The following is a 17,550-nucleotide window of genomic DNA, read 5'->3' as shown; positions in this document are numbered from 1 at the left end:
TGGGCTTGTGACGCTTGTCCGCGGGATAATCAATCAAGCGTCTAAATTTTTAATCGCCTCCTAAGTCAAAAAAGTATAAAAGAGTGATGACAAGCCTGACACGTTTATATATTTATTCATACTTTCATACTTTCGACAAATATATTTTTTATATCAAACGAATGTACGTTACAAAATAAAAAATATTATTATGATGTAGATGTTTCTTTCTTCTTTTTTATTATAATCCTTTCTTTATTTATATATAAAGATATAAAGATGTATTATTTACGATTAATAAAATGTGTTGGACAAGGATGCTCATTGTGCAGATTAATATAATAATGCATGTTATTCACATGTTGCTATCTTGATGACCACAAAAGATGTTTATATACAACAACTCGTTATTTTATATACGCATCAAGAATAGGTGTCATGATCCACATAGGAATTAATTCAAACACCATTGCGTTGGGCCGTTGGCTCATTGAAAGCTTTTGTTTATACGGAGTCACTTATCTCTATATATAATAAAAGAAGATTTTACTTAGATCATTATTTATTAGGACAAATTTATTTAGTATTGTTGGAAAATTTATCATAAATTTTTTTTTTATTTAAATGATTTATGACATCATTTATTTGTTAATTTTTAAATTCTTCTATTAAAACACAAGAAATTAGATAAAGCTAATTAGTATATGCATTAATCACAAATATTAACTATAATACGTAATATATCATAAATAATTTTTAAACATTTTTCAATAGATCAAAACAAAATTTTTCTTGATTTGCCCGCGTAGTATGCGGGTTATTAAGCTAGTATATTAATAAAAAAAAATTATTTTCAAAAGCTATTTTTAGAAAGAAAAAAAAATGGCAAGCCCTCATCTTTTGATAGCATAATTTTTAAAAAAATATGAAATTATAATTTTTTGTATTTTTATTTTCTTATTTTTTTTTTAATCCTAAACTCAATGTTTACTTTCTTTAAATATCTCAAACTTTCATATTTTTTCTATCCCCATATAAATAATTTTTAAAATATATATAATAATAATAATAAATGATCAGATAGGCATCAACATTAACATTAAACCTTTTTTTATTATTAAAAGATTGAATTTTTCAACGTTTTTTTTTCTAATATTGATCCGAATTTTTTTCCCGATATTAACGGAAAATGTTCGGGTTAGAATTAATTTAACTTAAAAAACCCGGGTTGAACCCGGGTTTCATTATCTAGTATATTATTAAACAACGAAAGCAACTACAAGTTTGAGACCCCTTTCACAAAAAATCCGTAGATACACTCAAATGAAGTATTTCTGCAATTTGTGTAGATTGATGTATTTAATCGTAGATTCGTTGGATCAAGATAGGTTGTCATGTATAATGCGTTTCTTATGTCTTATAATAATTATAAAAAGGGAAATGCTAAATATAGACGTGCATAAAAAAAACTTGTACCTTCTATATTAAAAGTCCGTCCCCTGATTTTCATGGTAAATGTACACACAATTTATGCACCTTAAACACAGCCCTAAGGGCTGTATTTAGCAAACCCCTTATAAAAAATACGAATGACAAACTTAGAAAAGTTAAAGCGTCCTTGTAATTATGTATCGTGTGTAATTTTGGATTAATTCATAACGATAGTAATAAACTAGATTTAAATCCCGTGTTAAACACAGGTGGAATAAAGAAAAAATTTGAACTTGTTTATTTTTACACACTTGTGTAGAAGATTAACCATGTTTTATTTGTTTTGTACATGATGAATTTTGTCTAATGAAATTAAATTGAAATACGTTGAGTTGTGATGCGGGTTTATTGAATTAATTTATTTTCGGTATATCCGATATGACGAAGTAACATAAGAAAAAATTCAAACTGGAAACGCCCAAGTGTGGCTCAATATATTAAAACTATACTAATCTTAATTCCCTACAAACTATTGTAACAAAAACTAATTATATCTCTAATCTAAATAAGTGCAACTTTATTTATACACAAAAACATATCACTAATCTGCACATCTTTAAATACTAGACAACATCCATCTTCACTTTTGAGACAATTGATTTAGTCCATTTGAACACGATGCGGTTAGCGATACAATGATTCAACTTATTTGCACTCTGAACCTAATAATCTACACATAGCATACACAATTATTGACCAAAGCCCACAACCAAAAAAGCTCCAGTTTTAGAATTTACAATCTAAAATGTGATCCAAACTTTCAAGATCCAAAATGGTTTCTCACACAAATAATAGTCTTTTGGTTTCAAAATGAATGCAATTTTTAATTCGAAGCAAAACAATATAGCAACAAAGACTTATTCGGAGTTTGAGAAGAGTATGACAAACTTAGAGCCTCGATCATAAATTAAAATTCTTTGATAATTACAAAATAATAAGGAAACCAAGTATCTGCTCCAAGACCTTTAGAAGTAAATGTGATTTTTAGTGTCAACTCAACCATATATAAAGACAACTGAATTTAGCTAAACACCATTTTTGTCGAGTCATTACCAAGCTCCTCGTGGTTGTTCCAAACTCACCTTCAGTGAATCTACATATTTAAGATTTTGTTAAAATATAGCAATAAAAACAAAACCAAAAAAGGCTCTCGATGACAAAGTAATTAAACAAAATAATAAGCCAAACACACCATTTCATATTCCTTTAAATTCTCTACATTTCGGCTGAGGCATACTTACACACCTCATCATAAAACCAAGAGAAATTGAATACCTGAGTAGATGCAGTCATTAAACAAAATAATACGCCATACTAATTTGTTTAGTAAAAACAAAAAAACATACCTCTCATCTATGAGCTTCGTTTTCTCACCAATTGGAACTTTTGGGTGGTCATATAACTCATATTTCTTGATAGTGTACTAATTGTTATTTTGTTGCAAGAGAACGTGGCTGGCTACAAGTATATTTAAAAGAATTAGCAAGCAATCCAATGCAAGCCAAGCTGTTTTAACTTTAAACCGGACATAACATCATGAGCTGTACATCAAAATTGCCGGTGTCAACCAAAACCCACTTTTATCCATTGTATAAACCATTCGAACCACCCATTTTGCCAGCAGATTTCATCAAATAGATGAATGATAAACCATGTAATTTAAAAATGAGAAAACCAAGGAATCATTACCGATGATGTGATTAATGTACTTGTATGATTAGGCTGCTAACTCACAGATCAGCAAAGCTAAACAAAACATCGAGTTCCAAGTGAAGTGTATCCAAACCCACAAACACCTGTATCATTGACTACTTAGCGACCATTCATTGAGAATTATAGAAGCGGGACAATAGGGGAACAACCAAAATATAATTAAAGGGCCAGACTACTACCTTTTAAACGCATACCAACATCTAAACTTTAATATGGGTAGACCTTAGAATTTGGTTAGCATTTTTCATAGTCAAGATACATGCTTGATTGACGAGCAATGACAAGATTTCCTTCAAGTACTAACCGCCGATCCCAGCTTAAACAAAAGACACGGGGAAAAGTATTGTACACTTTTTATATACCACAAACTACTTCAAGCAACTGCATTTTAAACATTAAAATGTAAGGGGGTATATGTTTATAGTTATGAGATATATAGACTAAATATTTTCAAACACTACTGGTCAAATTTTAAAGTCGTGTTTCTTGAAGTCAAACCTTGTTCAATAACAAAATCAGCCGATACCCATCTCAAATGAGTTCTTAATTTCGATTTTTTTTGGAAAAAAAATGGGTAGAAGCTTAATGCCGCTATGACTAAAGTATATATTACAACCAGGTAATTCACCATTAAGCATATACTTAAGACCAGAGCCGGTATTTGGGATATAATACCTCGCCCTTTTGAAGATAGAGTTAATGCCGCTATGGCTAAAATGAACTGATTTTTATGAAGTAAGTTGCTGGTGTCATATAATAGCTATTTAAAAGTCACAACAGAGTCAAACTATATTTAAATGCAAAGTCAAACTGAAAAGATTTCATAAAAAGAAGTATATCCACAAAAATGGATCAATTCTGGTTATATTGCATTTGACAAGTCATTCAGGTAAAGTAAAAAAAAATTGTCTAAAAGAAAAAGATTCAACATAGTAACTTGATGCGGAAAAAGATAGTTTTGTAGAAACTTATTCGCTTTTTACCTAAAGTTGTCATGTATCTCAATAGCATTTGTTCTGGCATAATCATCGTAAGTAGTTCCACTCCCTTTTTATCCTGCATCATTTAATTACGTAAGTGAACATGCTATTGACCATAGCCCGACTCTACCAAATCTATCCAGATAACCACAAATAGAAGGGCAAACAGAAATATGAAAATAACATGTGCATATACATACTGTCTTAGTCAACACTATCACCTTAGGGAGTATTTGGAATCAGTGCATTCGAATTGGAGCCGAGTCACGTTGGAAGTGACTCAGCTTGAAGCATTCAGATTGGAGCCCGTACAAATTAAACAACTTTAACGGCACTAATCTGCATTCGAGTGGAGAAAACAAACTTTTTTTATTTTACCATTTGGGTTACTACCCATTAAGATTTAACCCAAAAGTTACATTATATACTAACAGAATAGGTGACGGGGTCTCACGGGTACGTCACCCATAGTTAAAAAAACAAAACTTGAGACTACCTGACCCGTTACCCAACCGACTAACCAGCCCAAGGTCTCTGTAAAAGTATGAATCAGAGTACCTCCTCTAAAGCCATGATAGTTGCGGGGACATAGTCAAGTTGACGAGCTCCATGATTGGATACAATAACTCCCGCAGCTCCAACTTGAATAGCTAACCTTGCTGTAGTATCGAACACACCAGCAAAAACAGTTGAGCTTTAACAAACCTGAAGTTGAACTAATTGAGGTGGCTATTTCTTCCATTTTGCTTATGTATATGTCAATTTGGGTTGAGATGTTATATCAAACAGGTCAAATCAAAACTTTTAACTAAAAAGGGGACTGGTTGAAGGTCAACCAAGTGGGTCCGATTCAACCCGTAATATAAAAGAACCCATACTGAGCAGAATCCATTACCCAACACTACCATCTTTCTGCCTATAAAGAGAACTTTATACAAAGGTTCAGATTTTACTTACTATCCTCAACAGTGATCACACCCTCACAAGGATTGGCATTGTAGTGATTGTTTGGAGCCACTGCACGTCCTGCAACCATATTCAATCCAACATTTATATGACCATCTGTTGCACGTCACCTCACAGAAGACCAACCCTATCACACGTGACTAGAAAAACAGTAGGAAATCATGCCAAACAGCAACAACCGCAGAATGGCTGCTGGGTGAATTGTAAATGTAGAAAAAAATATTTGTTCAAAATATATTGCAATGTACCTTTCATCTCAAAGTGCGGTCAATCTGACCAGCAACATAAGAAGCTAATCCAGAGTCGTTAGCCTGCATTTACTCATTATGTCAGGGGGGGGGGGGGGGGGATGCTGAAATGATATCTGTTTGAGACCTATTAAATCTGCATGTGATATTATTTACTCACTTCACTCATCTTGCCAAGGTCCAGAACCTCAAAGTTCTTCAGTGTCAAAAATGGGGGTAAAGTAAACCTGTTTTCAGCTTCTCAACGTCCTAGTCATGGTGTGTCAACATTTAGAGCTATGCCTTTGAACCCGGCTCATTCAACTCTTCTCACAAGTTGAGCCACAACGTTGTGGTCCTTGTACACCTGAATTTGGGCCAGTAAAGTTATAGCTCCATACAGAAGGAAGATGGATAAAGCAATAAAATCATAAAAAAGAAACAATGGCTCACTTAAAGCTGGAAGAAGCGGATTCCAGGTCCTAATGATGCAACCTCCTCAACACTTGATGTTGCCCATGATGAAAGCGTCTACAATATGAAACATTTAAAATCGTAAACATAAAATTTCAGTAAATCATTAAGGAGGTGTTCGAATCATGCATTTGTGAACAGTTATCTGGTTTGGTTTATTTGATATCAAATAATCACCATCAAAACGCACATCTAGATACCCTTTAAGAACAGAAGATAGTTCAGAGAATGGGATCATGGTCATATATGTTACCCTAAACTAAGGCTCTCGTTAGTTTGCCACCCAAAAACGGTCAGAAGAAAAGTTTGATTACTAACCATAATAGTCCCAGCTGCAGATGCAGCTCTAGCTATTGCATATTCACCTGCATCAAGGATATAGACCATATTATTATGAACTTGACCCGCAATGACAGTGTAAAATACCACTACTCAAGAACAATATCGACTTAGGTATGAACTATGAAGTATGATCTATATGCACAACTGGAAGATGATTTACATGTTTACCTTCAGGGTGAGCCATCTTTTGCATAGCCGTTGGGGCGATCATTATGGGCATAGATATTTTGAAACCCGAAATGGTTGTGGCCATGTCAATCTTGCTCACATCTACAAAGCAATGCCGATTTCAACCAAAACCAACAAAAGCCAAGCTGTTTTAACTTTTAACCAGACATAACATCATGAGATGTACATCAAAATTGCCGATTTCAACCAAAACCCACTTCTACCATTATAGAAACCATTAGAACCACCCACTGTGCCACCAGATTTCATCAAACAGATGAATGACAAACCATATAATTTAAAATTGAGAAAACCAAGGAATCATTACCGATGATGTGATTTATGTACTTGTATGGTTGGGCTGCTAACTCACAGATCAGCAAAGCTAAACAAAACATCGGGTTCCAAGTGAAGTGTATCCAAACCCACAAACACCTGTATCATTCACTACTTAGCGACCATTCTAACCCATCACCCATTCACCAAGACTATTTATGATCAGAACATGCACTTTTGAGCTAATAAACCCAACGTTTCTATAAGACCGTATAATTCATCATATATTTATTTGGCTCAGACATGCTCTAGCAATAGTAATGATTCAACATGGCTGCATCAAAGAAAGTTGTCATGTGATAGGAATCACATTCACACCTCAAATGCCACGCCAAGGAACACATAAACTCAAGTTTCTTTGAATATATATACACATCATCATAGCCAATAAAAAAGGGACAATTATCATCCGTGGACTTTGTTTCGGTCTATGAGAAAAATATGAAAAGTTAGAACACCTAATAAGTTATCATCAAATAGCAAGTGTTCAAAAAGCAAGAAAACGTAATCGGTTTCATTTGTTACCAAGGAATCAATCACAAATTGTGACCAATTTCAACCGGCATCAAAGGTTCCAATAAAATTGCAATTTTTCTCATACGATGAATAAACCGAAAACACTAATCATATTCAACTCGAACTCAGAAGCCAAGTCAAGGGCTTCAGCCTGACCCACAAATTTCACAGCACCCCTGCAATTTGTAAGACATAAAATTTTATATAAAAAAAATTTACAAATTTCTTTTAGACATTTCAACAAACACTTTATATGCATCACCATAAATTATATTTCTTTATATTAGTAATCACCTAAATCACAAATATGGAGGTGAACTCACAAATTGTAATAATTACAACCTCTTTTAAAACAAAAAAAATACTCCAAAAGTCACAAATAAACTGCCTATAATTAGAATAAAATAGAGTTGAAAAAATAAGAACACTTACAGATGAGTAATCTTTATACCTTTCTCAGCTCACTGAAAAACACATTCTTCCCCTTTTTATAACTTTTCTGAATACTACCAAGCAAAAATAAACCAATCAATCGTCTTTCCTTCGGGGTTTTTATTTGAACGGCATATAGAAGAAGAAACATAATCCAAATGAGAAAATAGTAGGAAGTCTGTGTTATTTTTGAGAGAGAGAAAAAATATGATAGTGTGGAAAGTGGAATAAAAGGCTGGCAACTCTTTAACCCTCAAATTCAAATTTTAAAACAACCGCCCAATTTTTATACACAAGATGCAGAGAAAGAAAATAAAGAAAATTGGCTAGACCCTACCTCTCTCTCCCATATTCTGATCAAAAGGCCCACCATATTCTTTCAAAAATACGAAAAGCAACTTTTTCACATAGTATAAACACCTCCAATAACCTCAAAAACTAACATAGCCTATCTATCTATTTGACAGCTCCTATTTTGTGACATCAACCGAACTCCTCCTCTAGTAGAGGAGGAGATACATACATAGAGGAAGGGTTATTTGAGAACTCACAAATAAAAAAGAACGCGAGAACAATTCTGGACCACTCATTTTCTTATATTTTCTCTCTCTTTCATTAAATAAGAAAATTCACCCAAATCATTTAAAATGTTTTATCTCACAAACCGTAAATCGTTAGACGAAACAAAAAGCATGGGTAGTCTTAAAATTTCGTCCTCTTTCGTTAGAGATCCAATTCGATATAATTTTGACGACTTTTTAATTTTCGTTTTTTTTTTCTCATCGCGTTTATCCTACACATGTGTAAAATTATTGTTTTCACATGTAAATTAGTAAATGAACATATGTACACAACAATGAAGGTCAAGGGCGGAGCCCGTCAATCCATGGCAGAGCCATGGTAGCCAAGGACGGAGCCCGTCAGTCCATGGCGGAGGAATAACGGCTAAGGACGGAACCCATTAAGTAGAACACCCCTCACTGGTCACCCCCTATGACCTATCACCCTCTATGACCTATCACCCTCTATGACCTATCACCCTCTATGACCTATCACCCCCACTAGCTTTGGTTTATGAATCTTCTTAAGGGCGAAGCCCGTTCCGAATCATAATTTTTGTTCAACCTATACATGTGTAAGTTATGTGTAACTACCAAAAAGAAAACGAAAATTAAAAAGTCGTCAAAAGTATATCGAATTGGATATCTAATGAAAGAGGACGAAACTTTAAGACTACCCATGCTTTTTGTTTCGTCTAACAATTTACGGTTTGTGAGTTATAACATTTTCAATGATTTGGGTGAATTTTATTATTTAATTGAAGAGGGAGAAAGAGAAAAAGAATATGTGGTCCAGAATGGTTCTTGAGTTTTTTTTTTAGGAGTTCTCAAAATAACTCACCCCTACATACATAATGTCATAATGAATTGATATCTATAAACCCTTATAAAGGGTATTGGAATTAAGAAATTAAGCATTATTTCACTTCCCAAAATACCCCTCCCTATGCATAAAATCTATCTTTTTCATTCTGTCAATCTGTCTAATTACCCATCGCTCCACCGCCTCCCTCCATCACCCATCGACCTTCCATCAGATCTCCACTGCCGCCCTCCATCATCTCCATTGCTGCCCTCCATCTCCACCGCCGCCCTTCATCACAATTCACAACCGCCACCATCTTTCTTCTCGACGGTCGACCACCGCATATCGTTCCCTTTTTTCATCGGGGAAACTCCATCATCCATTTCTCATCGTCCGATTTGTTGATTAAAAATATGGGTTATAAACATGTTCTTCGATACACAAGTTTATATATATACATGATTACATCCATATATCCTATCAAATATTTGATTATTTTATGATTTTGCTATTTTTAAAATTTAAGAGTTTTATCCGATTCAAGTGTGGAATGAAATAAGGAGCGATCTTGAGCGGATATGGTGTAGCATCGACCAGACCCTACGGTATTTTATTTTTTACTAATTTTGGTGATTTTATATATTAAAAATTACATTACAAGATATATATACACTAATGTAGACGACTAGATGGATCATCACTTGTATAAAACAGGATTGGCTAATTAGGTTACAAATGAATTCAAGAAATCTAACATCAAAGGTCAATGTACTTACGGGTATAAAGTAAATATATAGGATACTACTCAGTATTTGATTTTTGCGGTCTTATTTTTATACTTTTTAAATGTTGATGGACAGGTACAAGATAGATGTATTAGGATGAGCGTTGGTGGATAAGTGAAAAAATGAAGGTACGTTGTATATCACCCCACGGTTCTACACTTTCTTCAGGGGAGGGCTGACGTGGATCAAGCATATTTAGGATGTTCATGAGACAAACAAATGTAAATTACTTAATTTGCGGTGAAGTCGGGGAACAATCACACTTCCAACGAGCCGAAAAAGGATCAATGTGTGTATATGTATGCATGAAGTAGTATTTGGTCACACTTCATATTATTGTTATTTGGATGCCACTTATCGTTCTTTTACATGTTGGTATGCAGTCAAGACTGGTCGACCTAAATGCTGAGTTATGAAGCAGTTCGATCTTGGATCCATAAACGATGCAAAGGTATTTGCTATTTCAATTATCTATGTTTCCAGTTTTGAAACATTATCTGTTTATACCTTTTAAAGTGATCTGTTTAGTGGGTATGCTATGATCACACATGATGGATGCTTCTTTGAAACTAATAGAAACAACAGTCATAGTGTCGTACCTTATCCCCCTTATGGGACAACATATCCAAACTAATGTTGGATGAGTGTGATTTGTGATAAACTGTTTGTTTAGTAAGGAATAGGAATTGTTACCTATTAGCTTTATTTCCTCGGTTGATTTTGTATACTATGTGAAGACCTACTTTTAAGTTTTTGTATGAAATGCTCTTTAGATAGAAACTGGTGAGAACACATGGTGCTGTTGTCGGGCTTCCCACCGAAGTTTTAATCAAGTCACCTAAACAAATTGGTTAAATAATGATGTTTAATAAAACTAAAAAAGCTTTTCGTAACATGAAGCGTGGCAATTTTATCTACCCGATAGTTTACCTTGGATGTACTAAGAACTAATGGTATGTACATGTCTGCTTGGTAAGGAATAATTTTTTTAGTTATTGCCAAGATAAAGTTCAAGGCCTTAAGATACAAAGCTGTCTGACTATATTTTCTTTGATGTCTAGATACAATTATTACAAGATAAAGTTCCAGGCCCTTAAGTTACAAAGCTGGCTGACTATATTTTCTTCCATGTCAAGATACAATATCCTTTAGCTTTATGGAATAACTATTTGTAACTGTTTGCAGCTTAAATCTTCATTGCTTTTTCACATTGTCGGAACTAGCCCCGTTTCCGAAAACATTGGACGACATGTACACCTATAGTTTATCTGGCTTCATGATCATGGACGGTTCTACAATGAGGGTAGTGGGGGCAACTGCCCCCATTCCATTTTTGATACAATGTAATTTTTTAGAGGTATATTTGAAATAAATAAATATTACAACAAATGTCATCGTCGTTGTCATAAGTTTCTTCTTTGGAAGTACATTACTTATGCTAGAAACATTATTTTTGAGATAAATTCTCTATTGGTAGAGAAAAAATCTTGAGTTTTAATTTTTAATAAAGTTGAAAAAGGAGTTTGAAAAAGGGTGAAGATTCTCCTAAGTTAAAGGTTACTTGAGGGGTAAAGTTGGAAGCTAAATTGTACATCATGGCTCCAAAATTGCAAAGACCAATATTCATGTAAAAGATAAATATTTCCATAACTGGCACTCACCTGTGCTAAACTCGGTCTTCTCAACTCCGATCATCAACGAAATTCTTTTAGGAGTCCGGTTTTTTCTAATTACGGGTGAGGGTCCATTTTTTTTAACCCCCCCCCCGCGAAGATGGATCTTATATATAATAAACGACTTTTAAATTTGACCGCTCACAAAAAATATACTGGCTTTGTCCCTGTTCATGATAGTGAGGTATATTATCTTTTATTTTTTGGTTTTGTTACTAAATTCTTACATGCACATCACTTGAAATTTAAGTTTACGTTCTGCAAGTTTTATTTACCAAATTTGTACCATGTTTTTATAAGTTTTCATACTTTTCTTAATCACCGAGTTAAGATGTATGGACCTGTGGGACTCTAGGTTCATGTTTGTAGATTTCTCAAGCTTACAATTTACCAAATGCTCACAATTTAACTTCATGTTGTTATCTCCTTTAAAAAGATTAGTTAACAGATATATATTTATCTTTAACTTTTGATTTGTTAACGAATTGGAACTAGCGCAGTTGTCCGGCAATGCGGCGGTGATAGTGGCAAAGGCGATATGGTGGTGGCCGTCGCGAGTGGTCTAGATAATTGATGTAAATGTAATTTTTATATATTTTAAAAATAAGGGGGTCATTAATTTTTATATGCGTTGAAGTAAAGATATACATAGATTTGTCTATCTATTATTATGTTTCAGGATAGTAAAGATGCTCACCATGTAAGAACTTATGAGGTTCTTTGAATGATAAGGACTTTCTTGAAGGTGTCACCATGTAAGTTGTATGCCAAGGATTTGCAGATATGATTATGAGTATAGCCAAGGCGTCAACTGAGTGGTTATATTAAGTCATATATCATATCATGGGTATAGTTATTGTGAGTATTTAAATAAAGTATGTTTCTTTACGGATTATTCCAATTAATAAACTTTTATGTTTATTTTGTTTGGTCTTGATATATAATGGTAATTTTTACGGTTTGGTTTGCAATTATTTTCGTCGTCTCATCTCGCATGCTTTGTATTATAATCACCGTTTAGCCGCCGCAACGCGCGGGCACCTTGCTAATATTATAATGTAGGTAAGAACTTTAGCAACTTTTGTATACAATTATTTGCATCAAATCAGTAAATATTATGTGTTCGCCCTTGCTTATCAAAGATGATAAATCATTAACTATTAACAAAATTCAAAATAAGAACATTGTAGTAGACTAGTAGTATACTTTTTTGGAAAATGATTAATACTCTTAAAATCATGCTAAAAGCTTTAAAACATGATTAGTGTTACATACTAATTCTCTTTTTTAATCTCATCTTCTGATTTTGCTACATGTCTCAATCTAATAGTTAAGAGAATTTTTAGGCAATTATATTAAGAGGATTTACCATTTCCCTACTTTTTTAATACAAAACTTTTAGTTATAACGTTTAATCCAGAGTACTTGATTATTTAATTGGAAAAAACTAGCTCATGTTCATGGGTTAAGGAATTAGGCCCAAACCGTATTATATATTTACATTATCTGGTAACTAGTATTGGACATGATCCGTTGAATAATGAGCCCAAATTTGTAACCACGACCATCTTGAAATTTTTGTTATTATGCTTATATATGCATAATTATCTATATTATTTTATTCAATAATAATTGTAGACCTAGTCTTCGAAAGTTAAAAGGTTAGAATATGGGATAGGAAATAAGGTCGCGTTTGGTTCACGGGATTTGATGAATTTGATAGAATTGGAATTGAATTTCATTCTTTAGTGTGTTTGGTTGTTCAAATAAAGAGAATCTCATTCCGTAGGAATGTAAACATTCCATCAAATGATGGAATCTCCATTTCTTGGAGATAGAGGAAAGAATTTCACTCCTTCCGTCACTTGAATTTTCAAAAAATAAAAAACATTCCGTTAAATTTTATTCTTTTAAATTTCAATTCATTCAAAAGATTTCATTCTTTTCAATAACTATATGTGAACCAAACGCGCCCTAAGAGTATTACATTATAATATATCTATCATCTTTTAACACACACATATCACCCTGTTTATATAAATAATTTTACATCTACCTTGACCACCAACAATCGCATTTACCATTTCGTCACTGACGTCACGATCATCACTGCATTCGTCGTGTGATTCTTGTATACGACATACAAGAGCTGGCAATTCGTGTCTTAACACGTCTTAACAGATTTGGAGTGTACAAAATTCATAAGTTTCATATATAAGAATCACTAGTTTAACACTTGATTTTGATAATTTAAGCCCAACAATGAAACGTTTTATGTATTAAAAAGGTTAAACTATGAATCTTAAAATACTAAAAATGATTACTTTAAAAGAGTAAAGAATTTGCATAGTAGATTTTTTGTTTAACAGGTAAACCAACTGAGTTTGATCAGTGGTTGGAGTTCATGTCTCTGGAAACAGAGGTCATGGGTTCGATCCTCATGCCTAGCAAGGCTGGAGGTCCTAGTCTACCTATGGTAGAATCTGGAAGCAGCCTCTCTATCTTTGATGGGGTAAGGCTGTCTACATATCAACCTCCCCCATACACCGTCGAAGACGATATTAAGACCCAAAACCCGTGGAAGACGGCATTGGGAGTTACTTTACTTTACTTTTTATTTTTTGTTTAACAGGTACCCAATTTTTACATGGTAGATTAATCCTATATCTTACCTTTAAAAATTAAAAAAAAAAAAAAAACCGATTTTTATATTCTGAGTCTGTATTAGTGAGGGCGGGGTCATTGGTACATCAAGACTAGTCACCATTTAATCCCGATGATTAGCGAGTGACACACTAGTCACCAACATACCTCTCCTCAATGTCTAAATTGCAGAAATCTCGTCGCAATAACGATAATAATGTGGCCCGATTCCTATACAGGTTTGTTTCCAAAACACTAATCTTCTTTTTCAAACTGAAACCGTAGCTTATGATATTAACTGTGCAAAGATCCTCATCATATTATACATCAACTAATAATTGGAAGTAATAATAATAATTCTTAAATTGATTTGTATGTCCCTATAAAATAATAATAATAATTCTAGATTTAACTCATTCTTGCAGCACTGTCTTTTTTTTTTCTTTTTTTTTTTAATATTTATTTTTTATATCTGTTGTTTTGTTTTTGTTTCTAAATTAATGGAGATCCCATTTATATGGTTGCAGGCAGGAGAAGATGTGAGTGTGATTGTGTGAGTGTGATTGTGGACCAGTTGATGTCTTGACGATGACCTCGAAATTGATCGAAATGAATATACCAAGTGAACATAGGTACCTTTACATGCTTTTATTGTTATTCACCGATACATACATAGATACATATATTTTGTCTGTATTGTGTTATTTATACTGTTAAGCCTAAAATTACAAATTAAAGATGAGGGATTTATATATATATATATATATAGGGTAACACTCCAGTGAGAACAGTCTTAAAATAAAAACGGTGAGAACACTTAAAAAACATCATTTTGATGCATTAAAAGTTCATAAAACTAACATAGTGCTTAACTAATTATTATTATTTAAGTGTATAACAACACATTGGCCTGTCAAAATCAAGAAAATCATGTTTTTTGTTTTGTGCATCCAAGATGGATGCATATTCTTCAAAATAATGCATCCACCAAAAAACGTGATTTTTTCGATTTTGACGGATCAATGTGTTGTTAAACAGTTAAATAATGATAATTAGTTAAGCACTATGTTAGTTTTATGGACTTTTAATGCATCAAAATGATGTTTTTTAAGTGTTATCACCGTTCTTATTTTAAAACTGTTCTTATTTGATTGTCCCCATATATATATATATATATGCTAGCCTTGTATCCGCGCGATGCGGCGGGACATAAAAAAAATGCTGGTTAATTAGCGGTACCCGTGCGATTACCGGATTACCGTACCTATGGCTATGTGTGTTTTAGACAGCAGAAACGACGTTTTTGGGGGCAGTGGCTATGTGTGTTTAGAGGGAGGCAGTTATGAGGGGATGTATGTGTGTATTTTGTCTTGGGGGATATATGGGTGTGTTTTTTGGTATAATATGTGAGCAGCTTCAGGGGAATAGAAGGGAGACAAATTCGGCATAAGGTTTTCTTAAGGGTATTTTCGATATTTCATGATTAAAGTGTTTGGTGGTAGTGTAAATTAAAAGGGTAAAATAGGGAATTTAAAGGTAGAGTGTTTAATTTGAAGAGAGATAGTTTGTTTATATAGGGAGTATAGATATATATTAGGTTAGGGTTTATGTGATTGTTAGACACCCAATTTGGGTGTAGAACCCCTTGCATCTTATTTTTTTAATCCATAAAAAACATGGGGGCCAAACATTTATAGATATATTAAAAAATTAGTATGTGATGAGTTTTACACCCAAAACTTGGGTGTCTAACAACCACATATTTCATTTTCTCTCTCTGTCTCTCCCCCCCCCCCCCCCTCTCTCTATATATATATATATTAGGTTTTTGGTAAAATAAAATAAGTATTAAAGTAAAATAAATAAAACAATAGGTTTTTCTTCACTAAAGATCACCATGCATCATGAAAATCATTGTGCATCAATTGCTCCGTGAATCTTCGTGCATCAATTATTTAAAGGGTTAAATCCATAAAAAGGTAACATATTTACACGAATATCTTATTAAAGGTAACCTATATTGTTTTCACCTATTTAAAGGATCTTATTTTCAAAAAATTCATAATAAAGGGTATCTCATTAGTTTTTGACATACGGAACTCGTTAAGTGCCACATCATCGATGCCACGTCATCAGTTTTGCTGACGTGCCACTTGACTTTGACAGTCAAGTGCCTCGTCAGCAAAAATGATGACGTGACATCGATGACGTGTCATTTAACGAGCTCCGTCTGTCAAAAACTAATGAGATACCCTTTATTAGGAATTTTTTGAAAATAGGATCCTTTAAATAGACGAAAACAAAATAGGTTACTTTAATAGGAAATTCATGTAAATAAGTTACCTTTTTATGGTTTGTCAAAATTGAGAAAATCATGTTTTTTGTTTTGTACATCCATATTGGATGCACAAAACTCAAAATGATGCATATACACAAAAAATGTGATTATTTCGATTTTGACTAATCAATGTGTTGTTAAACACTTAAATAATAAAAATTAGTTATGCACTATGTTAGTTTTATGGACTTTTAATGCATGAAAATGATGTTTTTAAGTGTTCTCACCATTCTTATTTTAAGACTTTTTTTACCAGAGTGTTACCCTATATATATATAAATGTATATGAGAAAGATAATTAGAGTACAAGCAATCCAATAAGTAGAAGGGAATCAATCCTGGCGGTCCGATCAAGGGCTCAGATCAAGCCTTCATCCTACTCTAGCCAGCAGCCGCCACCGGCTTCTTCTCCGGCGAGACTGTCGCCGCCAACCACCACCTCATTCTTCTCCGGCAAGACAACCACCATTTCCACCATCATCTCCGACCACCCCAACCACGGCGCCGACAGCAAGGGCTTCGCCGTACCGTATCAAACCGCCACATCTCCTGGATCCCGCCCATCAAATCCATATGATTCCCATATGCGTTCGGTGACAACTAGTTTAGAACGGATGAGGGCAACGCTGGTACCGTATCAACCGGAAAACGAAACTAATGATTGTCGGAGATGTCTTTGGAGATGGTGGCAGTGGTTGTCTCGCCGGAGAAGAAAGAAGGAGGAGGTGGTGACGGTCGCTGGAGAAGAAGGTGGTGGCTAGCGACAACAGTCTCGCCAGAGAAGAAGGAAGGATGAAGAAGATGCTTGATTCAACGGTGGAGATTGATCCTCTTGTACTTATTGGATTACTTGTACTATATTTAACCCACTTATATATATATATATAATATATATATAACGGTGGAGATTGATCCTCTTGTACTTTTTGGATTACTTGTACTATATTTAACCCACTTATATATATATATACATATATACATGGGGGATGAAAATATAAGACTGTCGGAAATCTAAGTTTAGGTGTGGAACACTCACATATTGTTTTTTTAATCCATAAAAATCATGGGGGCTCATGCGTTTATTCATTAAACAAGAAATAATAAAATATTAGTATGTGAGAG

General features: G+C 33.7%; 1 pseudogene; it reads right to left on the bottom strand.

Annotated features, from left to right (window-relative positions):
* Window positions 1-2,350: 2,350 nt before the first annotated feature.
* Window positions 2,351-6,839, bottom strand: LOC122598870 (annotated as a pseudogene).
* Between the last annotated feature and the right edge of the window lie 10,711 nt (window positions 6,840-17,550).

This window comes from Erigeron canadensis, chromosome 5 (genome assembly GCF_010389155.1).
Source record: "Erigeron canadensis isolate Cc75 chromosome 5, C_canadensis_v1, whole genome shotgun sequence".
In the NCBI taxonomy this organism is placed as follows: Eukaryota; Viridiplantae; Streptophyta; class Magnoliopsida; order Asterales; family Asteraceae; genus Erigeron; species Erigeron canadensis.
The sequence above is the reverse complement of the archived record's forward strand: the minus strand, read 5'-3'. Positions and strand labels throughout refer to the sequence as shown.